Genomic DNA, 9,625 nt, shown 5'->3' with positions numbered 1-9,625 from the left:
CCGTGGTGGCCGCGAATGAGGTGGCCGTGCAGGTCCCTCGAGGCTGCCGTCCTGCCTGGCAGGTTCTTCACAGAGCTCAGTCTCCCAACTAGCCCCCCGTCCGTCCCCCCCTCTGCTCCATAAAGCATTCCCACGAAACACTCACCACTCTTATTTTGTGAAGCCATTCTTTTCCCTTGCTTTTCTCTCTGTCCTTTAGAGAACTCCTGCGGTCCGTGCTTTGTGTAGTAGTGAAACGCCCTTTCTTCATAGGGGCGCTACATTGCTGCCCTGTAGAAACTATTAAACGAGTTGTGCATTTCTAAGAAAATCCCCTGAAAGCTCCAAAGAGAGGTGGATTTTGGAGTCACTGAAGAATGGGAAGCTGCACGACTGAGCTAAGCAAGAGAGAAAGGAAAGTAGAAAAGGGGAAGGACGGACTGCAGGAGGTCTCTGAAGGACCGAGAGTAAAGCAAGGAAACGGGAACGGCTCGACAAAGAAAAGACCGGTGAGCGTTCCGAGGGAATACTTTATGGAGCAGAGGGAGGGACGGACGGGAGGCTAGTTGGGAGACGGAGCTCTGTGAAGAACCTGCCAGGCAGGACGGCAGCCTCCCTCCCTGGAGGGACCTGCACGGCAACTCCAGCCGCGGCCTCCCGGTCGCCGGGCGCCAGCCTTGCGCACCGAGCAGAACCGCGGCCAGCGCCGCCAGTCCCGCTCTCCGCCGGCGCCGAATGCGCCCATCCGCCGCCCGGCTTCTCGCTGCCTCCGATAGCCCCGTCTCTGCTCCGGCCGGGCCGCCTGCTCTCCGCCTCCTCTCCGCCTCCTCTCCCTCCTCTGTCTTCGTCTCCGTCCACTGTTCTCGTCTCCGTCCACGGTCCTCCTCATCCAACTAAGCCCGGGTACTGTACCGGGGCGCCGACGCCTCTCGGGCTCTCGTCGGGTGCGGGCTGGATCCGGAGGGCCGGCGAGAGCGGCGGCAGCGGGGCGGCGGTCGGAGCTCTGCGCCGCGGAGGCGGCGGGGCCGGGCTAGGTGGGAGGGCTGAGGATTGGTCTCGAGGAGTTCAAGATTGACAGACCATGAGCTTTTTTCGTGGCCATCCTCTCTTCCTTCTCATCTCTCTTTTGCTGGCCCGGGGGGACTCCTGAATTGTCCTCCACGGCAAGCGCTTTTGAGAATGCTCGAGGGGCACGAGAGGCAGAACATCCCTCCCGGCTCAGCTCCCCGGGTCAGCCTCTCCTGGTCTGTCTCGGGGAGCATCCCTGCTGGCAGCAGGAGTAATTCTGCTAGCGACAAAGACCACCTGGGCTTTTGTCAGGGGCTGTGGTACGAGTGCTACGGCGAGGCAGTGCATGGGAGAAGCAGCATCCCCAGAGAAAGCTCGGACGTGGGACAGAATCTCCGAACTTCTTTGGACTTCCTGGCGATGCAGCCTCTGTGAGGAGAGCTCTTGTGTGTCCCTCCTCCTGCTCCTCTTGCTCAGAGGACAAGAGAAGAGCCTGTCACACCTGAACTGGATGTGGTAGAAGCAGCACATCTGCAGCAGGTTGAGGGGCAGAGTGCCGAGGCGGAACTGGTTGAGGAGGGCAGGGGAGGGAGAAGAAAGCAGAGGAGGGAGAGGAGGCGGACCGACCGGAGCAGAGAGACGGGGCTGTTGGGGGCAGCGGGAGGCCGGGCGGCGGATCGCTGGATGCGGCTCTTTGGGGAGCGGGACTGGCGGCGCTGGCCGCGGTTCTGCTTGGTGCGCAAGGCTGGCGCCCGGCGACCGTGGTGGCCGCGAATGAGGTGGCCGTGCAGGTCCCTCGAGGCTGCCGTCCTGCCTGGCAGGTTCTTCACAGAGCTCAGTCTCCCAACTAGCCCCCCGTCCGTCCCCCCCTCTGCTCCATAAAGCATTCCCACGAAACACTCACCACTCTTATTTTGTGAAGCCATTCTTTTCCCTTGCTTTTCTCTCTGTCCTTTAGAGAACTCCTGCGGTCCGTGCTTTGTGTAGTAGTGAAACGCCCTTTCTTCATAGGGGCGCTACATTGCTGCCCTGTAGAAACTATTAAACGAGTTGTGCATTTCTAAGAAAATCCCCTGAAAGCTCCAAAGAGAGGTGGATTTTGGAGTCACTGAAGAATGGGAAGCTGCGCGACTGAGCTAAGCAAGAGAGAAAGGAAAGTAGAAAAGGGGAAGGACGGACTGCAGGAGGTCTCTGAAGGACCGAGAGTAAAGCAAGGAAACGGGAACGGCTCGACAAAGAAAAGACCGGTGAGCGTTCCGAGGGAATACTTTATGGAGCAGAGGGAGGGACGGACGGGAGGCTAGTTGGGAGACGGAGCTCTGTGAAGAACCTGCCAGGCAGGACGGCAGCCTCCCTCCCTGGAGGGACCTGCACGGCAACTCCAGCCGCGGCCTCCCGGTCGCCGGGCGCCAGCCTTGCGCACCGAGCAGAACCGCGGCCAGCGCCGCCAGTCCCGCTCTCCGCCGGCGCCGAATGCGCCCATCCGCCGCCCGGCTTCTCGCTGCCTCCGATAGCCCCGTCTCTGCTCCGGCCGGGCCGCCTGCTCTCCGCCTCCTCTCCCTCCTCTGTCTTCGTCTCCGTCCACTGTTCTCGTCTCCGTCCACGGTCCTCCTCATCCAACTAAGCCCGGGTACTGTACCGGGGCGCCGACGCCTCTCGGGCTCTCGTCGGTGCGGGCTGGATCCGGAGGGCCGGCGAGAGCGGCGGCAGCGGGGCGGCGGTCGGAGCTCTGCGCCGCGGAGGCGGCGGGGCCGGGCTAGGTGGGAGGGCTGAGGATTGGTCTCGAGGAGTTCAAGATTGACAGACCATGAGCTTTTTTCGTGGCCATCCTCTCTTCCTTCTCATCTCTCTTTTGCTGGCCCGGGGGGACTCCTGAATTGTCCTCCACGGCAGGCGCTTTTGAGAATGCTCGAGGGGCACGAGAGGCAGAACATCCCTCCCGGCTCAGCTCCCCGGGTCAGCCTCTCCTGGTCTGTCTCGGGGAGCATCCCTGCTGGCAGCAGGAGTAATTCTGCTAGCGACAAAGACCACCTGGGCTTTTGTCAGGGGCTGTGGTACGAGTGCTACGGCGCGGCAGTGCATGGGAGAAGCAGCATCCCCAGAGAAAGCTCGGATGTGGCATGGCATCTCCCACCTGCTTTGAACTTCCTGGCGATGCAACCTCCGTGAGGAGATCTCTTCTGTATCCCCCCTCCTCCTGCTCCTCTTGCTCAGAGGACCAGGGAACAGCCTGTCACATCTGAACCGCATGTGGTGGAAGCAGCACATCTGCAGCAGGTTGAGGGGCGCTCAGAGGCGGGACTTCACGGTATTAAACAAACCCTAAAAGATATCTTTGGAATTTCATGGAATCAAAGGGGGAAAAAAAAGAATTCAATCCAATGACCAGAAACCATTGGATCGAACATTTCTTTAAAATGTCAGCTGGGAATACATGGGGTACTCTGCCATGCATGGATCAAACATCTAGTATAAATTTCGGAATATAAATACAGTGACGCTTGAGAGACCCCTTCCCCCTTCACCAGCAGTGGAGAATTAGGTTATGATTTTGAGGTCATATAGCATCTTGGGTTTTATTCGTGGAGCAAGACTGCCACCTAGCGTCCATTTCTTCGGGGGGGGGGCAGTCATGTTCGGAGAGTGGTCTTCTCGCTAATCAGGCCTCGTAGCGTCTCTGCTTGATCTGTCCGACCTCGAACTCCTAAATTAAATGTTCTAGGACCAACTAAGACATATGTCTTAGAACTTCCCATTTGCTTAAACAATATTTAATTGACTTTCTTCTTAACAGAACAATCTCTTATTGAAGAACATTTCAGAGGCACGTAAGCTAATTTCTTGAAGATGGGCATACGATATACTCTCTATTCGTTTCCATGTGTTATCTACATTCTCTCTCCTAAAAATAACTGAAGTCTTAAAAGAATTAGGATATCATTTTTATCTAAGATAAAGCTTCTGATGTACTAAGTCGTTTAGAAAAGAGATCCTCTCTCATTTTAGTGCCATCGTGACAATATGGGGCTTCACGTAACACCTGGAACACTGAACACTGCAGATTCCCCTGGAATCAAAGGGCCATTGTGACACTCTAGGGCCTCATGGAAGAGGGAGGCAGTGCAGAGAGACCTCAAATTAGAGGTTTGCGCAATCATCCACCAGAGGAAGTTCAACAAGGGGAAGTGCCAGATTCTGTGCCTGGGATGGGGCAACCTCGGTTGTACGGACAGACTGGGAATGACATGCTGCATAGCAGGGCTGGAAAATGGCCTCTGGGATCGTGGTGGATGGCCAGCTGGCCAAGAGTCAGTGGTGCCCTGGCAGGGGCTCGCTGCTCGCTCACACAAGGGTTTTCAGACACACGAGTCCTTCCCTTGCACACACCCAGACAGAGAGTTCATGGCAGCAGGGGCAGTATCTCCTGGGGCTCCTGCTGCCACGCCCGGAGCCTGGATACATCTCAACCCTTGTGAGGTGCCACTTGCTCTGCCACTATCTGAGAAGCCCCACGGCCTGAGGGATGGGCACAGGGAGCTCTGTCCACAGAAGCACATCCCAGAGCTGCATCCAGGGGCTTTGCCAGGGTTTAGTACCGTAAATTCAAAGTGACACCAGACACTCTTTGTCCCACAGAACTTCAAGGCTCCCCCATGAGGCTGATGGCAATTGTACTTGCTCAGGGTCATCTCCCCACACCACCACCAGGTGTGTGCTCAAGACTTGTCCCTTCAATGCAAAGAGAGTCACCAGCCCTAGTCCATCCGTGTCTCTCCAGGGAAGGCTAAAGAACTTCTGTGGGCTGGATGAGAAGCCAGTGCACATGGGAATGGACCACGCCCTTCCCTGGTGGTCCTTCATGTCCTTTTACTGAGTTGAGAGCAATGGGAAAGGGAATGAACCTTTTGACTGTGCCTCAGAGTGCCCGTCAACCTGCTGCAGATATGCTGGTTCCAGCACATCCAGTTCAGATGTGACAGGCTGTTCCCTGGTCCTCTGAGTAAGAGGAGCAGGAGGAGGGACACAGAAGAGATCTCCTCACAGAGGCTGCATCGCCAGAAGGTGGGAGATGCCATGCCACGTCCGAGCTTTCTCTGGGGATGCTGCTTCTCCCATGCACTGCCGCGCCGTAGCACTCGTACCACAGCCCCTGACAAAATCCCAGGTGGTATGGCATCCCTTCCCAGCCAGACAGGAGAGACAGAAAAAGATGGAAAATGACTTCTACCTTGAGATCAGGTACTTTACTAAAGCAAAAGCCAAAGTTTGTGCATGCATAAGTGAAGAGAAAAATAAAAAGATTTATTCTCTTCTTCCCGTCAGCAGCAATGCCTGGCCACTTCACGGGAAGCAGGGCTTCACCACACAGCGAGGCCACTCAGAAGGCAAGTATTGTGAAAAAATGGATTTCCCCCCTTTCCTGTTCCTTTCCTGAGCTTTTGTAGCTGATCTGCTGCCATATATTCTGGAATATCCCTTTGGTCAATTTGGCTCAACTGGTCTGTCTGTATCCCCTTCCATGATCTTACCCCCGATTCAAGGGAGGAAGCTGACAGTGCGGATGCTGTGCCAGCCCTGCTCAGCAGTTGCCAAAGATACGAGGCCACTCTGCGGAAATGACTGCCCCCCCCAGAAGAAACGGACACTAGATGGCAGTCTTGCTCCACGAATAAAATCCAAGATGCTATTTGACCCCAAAATCATAGTGTGATTAACCTCTTTGTAGCTCCCAATACCAAGCACAGCACTGTGACGGCTGCAGTGAGAAAATGAACTCCAGCTCAGAAAGACCCAACACACGTGGGATTCTGAAATGTCTCAGGGTTCGTTTGGTTCCATGATGCCCCACGTGTCACTGTGACACAGCTGTCAGACCTGGCAGTAGAAAAATAAATCAAAAACTCAGAAGAAATCATCTTAAAGTCATGCTAAGCCTGTCTTCTACAGTCCAGAATCTACATATGTGTGACTGCAGATACTTGGGATGAGGGTAGATGCTCAGAGGAATTCATGGGCTTTGATCTAGGAAATCTGTCCCAAAGTTTTCACTGCCTTTTCTTCCTTGGACAGTTCCTGATGCCCAGAGGAAGTTCATGTCCAACAGCATCTCCATCCCCCAGTTCCTCCTCCTGGTATGCAAGGGCTGCAGCTCTTGCACTTCTGCTTCTTCCTGGGCATCTCCCTGGCTGCCCTCCTGGGCAACGGTCTCATCCTCAGCGCCGTAGCCTGCCACCACCACCTGCACACCCCCAGGGACTTCTTCCTGCTCCACCTCTCCCTCACACACCTGGGCTGCATCTGCACCACTGTCCCCAAAGCCATGGCCAGTTCCCTCTGGAACACCAGGGGCATCTCCTACTCAGGATGAGCTGCACAGGTGCTTTTTGCTTTTCTTCTTGATCACAGCGGAGGTTGCCCTTCTCACCATCATGTCCTATGACCACAACGTGGCCATCTGCAAAGCCCTGCACTACAGGACCCTCCTGGGCAGCAGAGCTTGTGCCCACGTGGCAGCAGCTGCCTGGGCCACTGGGAAGCAGGTCTGGCCCTGGGGCTGCAGGAGCTGCTGCCTGAGCTGATGATCTCCTGAGCAGTCCAGATGCGGAGTCACTGTCCCTGTCCTCTATTTCCTCCCTTTCTTGCTGCAGGACCAGAAATGACTGTGGTGCTCTGCTGGGCTGGGGCGGGGCAGGGAGATGGGGGGACCAGGGAGGGGCTGGACTGGGCAGTTCCAGTGAGTAGAAAACCCCAATGTTCATCTGAAGTGTAGGAGTGGGCAGGGTGGGAGCACTACTGGGCTGAGGTGGCTCCAGGCTCTGGGAGTGGCAGCAGGAGCCCAGGGAGACACTGCCCCTGCTGCAATGAACTGCCCATGTGTGTGCGAGGGAAGGACTCGTGTCTCTCACGTGTGTGAGCAGTGCATCAGTCCAGCTCAGGTGTGGACACCTCTCAGAGCCCTGACACATTTCTGTGTGTGACTCCAGGAAAACCCCCACTGTGCCAGGGAGTTATTAGAGCCTTTGCTGTCACCCTCCTGGTGTCCTGTGTAATGATGAAACTAGAAAAGGTGATCATCATACCCTGTTAATTTTCTAAGAGGAGAAATGTCACTGCTGGAAAGAAGTGTCACTGAAGAGGTGAGAAGAGGGAACATCATTGTTTCCTTCAGCCTGCTCCACAGCAGGTTCCCCTGAAGCCCCAGGCACACCTGCAGGGAACCCAGAGGGGCAGAGAAAGGGCTGCCTTTGGCTCTTGCTGTGCTGCTCAGCTGGGCCAGGCTCCTGGCACACAGGGAGCTCCTGGCAAGTGGGCGGCACTGCAGAGAGACAGCTCTGCCCAGGAGCAGCTCCTCTGCACAGCCCAGCAGGGCCGAGGGCACTGCCTGTAGCCATGAGAGAAGAGAAGCAAGGCAGAGGGAGGTTAAAGGCAGCGGAAAGATGGGAGGTGTTTAGCTGAGACTTCCCTTGGGGACACAACTTCACACTCCTCTGCAGAGTGAATCTACAGGTGCAGGGCAATGTCGCTTGTGTTCCTGGAGGAATCTCCTAAAGCTACCACATCCCACAGCCTTGCGCATCTGTCCGGACTCTCCCAGTTTCTCTGTGGCACAGGAGGAGGATGTTCTCCAGGGCAGGCCTTCCCTGCAGCACCGTCAGAGGGACAGTGCAGGTGGGCTCCTTCTCCCAGAGATGGCTGCGGGGTGGGAAGGTGGGGGTGCAGCCAGGGGTGCCCAGGGCTGTCCTGCAGAGCAGAGTCCCTGTGCCCCAGGGTTCTTCGTGCCAGGGCAGGGACTTTGCTGCCTGCCAGGGTCAGGTCTAATCCTGCCTGGGTAGTTGCCCACACCTCTGCAGGGAGAAGCTGTCGGTGGGTCGCAAGAACCCCAGCAGGGGCCAGGCAGGGTCTTCCTGCTGTTGGATGAGTGCTGTGTGAGGTCAGGGCTGCTTACAGATCCAGATCACACCAGCACATTTCCAAGAGCACTGTCAAAGGGGAAGGACAAAGCACAATTATTAGGAAGGAAAGGAGCTTTTCTGAGTCAGTGTTTTCAGTTTCCTACTCCTGAGGAATCTGGGGGTTGAGAAATGGAAAAGGAGCTCTCATGTTGGACACGTCACTGAGACTCCTGAGCTGTAACTTGGAATGCACAGTGCTTCTGCAAGCAACTTCCTAAAGTGCTTTCGGCCTCTGCTCTGCCTTTGGCAGAAGCAGCATCACTTCTGCTGGACCCATCTGTTTTTTCTTTATCTGCCCTTTTGCACCTGCAAAAAGAACAGTTGCCCAGTCAGTGCCCTGCAAACAGGCAGGTTTCTCTCAGGCCAAAGTGAGTCCAGAGACATTCAGATGGAGTGCTGACAGGGAAGTCATGGCACGGGGAAACACCTCCAGGAGGAAAATCTCCAGGAAGTAGGCATAAGATTAGGGCCTGAGACAAAACAAAAACCATGTGTCATCGAATGTTTAGAGATCTCCATATGATCCCCTCTAGTGTAAACCCGTCCCTCTGAACAAGCCCCCTCCCCTCCTCTCCCACCCAGCCAAGCCTCTGCCCTCAGGGCAGGGGGGTCCAAGGGGTGAAGCTCCTCCTGTGCAGCCAGAGCTGCAACAGAGCCGTGGGGCAGCTCTGCAGCCATGGGCCCAGCTCCCTGAGCAGAGCACAGGCCTGGGAGCAGCTGCTCGGCCCTCTTCCGCTCTGGGAGGTGGCACAGCTGGCTCAGGGTGACACAGTGCCTGGCGGTTCTGCCTCAGGGTTCTGCCCTGGCCTCTCCCAGCCGCATCCTCCCTGTGCTGGGCCTCCCTTGGTCACACTTCTGCTGTGTGTCATTCTTGCAATGCAGGCAGGGACAGGCCATGGGCACTGCTGGGACAGAACCGAGCTCCAAAAGGAAAGGGGATCTCCTCAGGGCGGTGCCTGAAGGCTCAAGTGTTCTTTCAAAGTTGCTGCCAAGAACAACCTCCAGGAAGTTTCCTGCTGCATAAAGCACCACTGAAGAGCTGAAGTTGGTGACTGTACAGGATGGGGGCACACAGCACTGTCCCTTCCACAGCCAGGCCTCCATGAATACTCTTGAAGGACCAACAGTGACCAAAATAGTCTGGTCTGTGACCCTGTTTTCTGGGGCCCCTGCTCAAGGGGCCCCAGTGCACTCATCACAGACCAGTCCCTTGCAATCACCGTTCCCAGCACTGGTCTATCTCTCCACCTCATAAGGATTGTTTGTCCCCCACGGAGGAACATCAAATGAGCATATCTGCACTGTAAAGAAGAGAGTTAAGCATTCATACTGTGCGTGTGTGTGTGTGTGTGTGTGCAGAGAGGAATCAGAGTGAGCACAAACGCCGTTGGCTACTTCTAGAGAGGCCAGGAAGGACAGTGTCTTGAGATCACTTCATTTTGAGAGTCACATCCCCTGGGAATCCACCTGAATGCAGCCCTGGGATGTGCTTCTGTGAACAGAGCTCCCTGTGTCCGTCCCTCAGGCCGTGGGGCATCTCAGAGAGGGGCAGAGCAGGGTCTCTGACAGCCCAGCACAAGGCTGTGACCAACAGGCTGTCACAGGGACTGGCAGATCCCCCCTGCCTGAGGGTCTGGGCTCACTCCAGGGCTGCCCCGTCCCTTGTGCTGAGCGCAGGATGGGAC

At 56.2% G+C, this 9,625-nt stretch overlaps 1 long non-coding RNA gene across 1 annotated transcript; it reads right to left on the bottom strand.

Annotated features, from left to right (window-relative positions):
* Window positions 1-5,268: 5,268 nt before the first annotated feature.
* Window positions 5,269-8,657, bottom strand: LOC135410945 (uncharacterized). Its single transcript, XR_010428944.1, has 2 exons — window positions 7,068-8,657; window positions 5,269-5,842 (listed from the first exon to the last, which is right to left on the bottom strand). It is a non-coding gene; the product is annotated as an uncharacterized LOC135410945 (long non-coding RNA).
* Between the last annotated feature and the right edge of the window lie 968 nt (window positions 8,658-9,625).

This window comes from Pseudopipra pipra, chromosome 3 (genome assembly GCF_036250125.1).
Source record: "Pseudopipra pipra isolate bDixPip1 chromosome 3, bDixPip1.hap1, whole genome shotgun sequence".
NCBI classification, from domain to species: domain Eukaryota; kingdom Metazoa; phylum Chordata; class Aves; order Passeriformes; family Pipridae; genus Pseudopipra; species Pseudopipra pipra.
The sequence above is the reverse complement of the archived record's forward strand: the minus strand, read 5'-3'. Positions and strand labels throughout refer to the sequence as shown.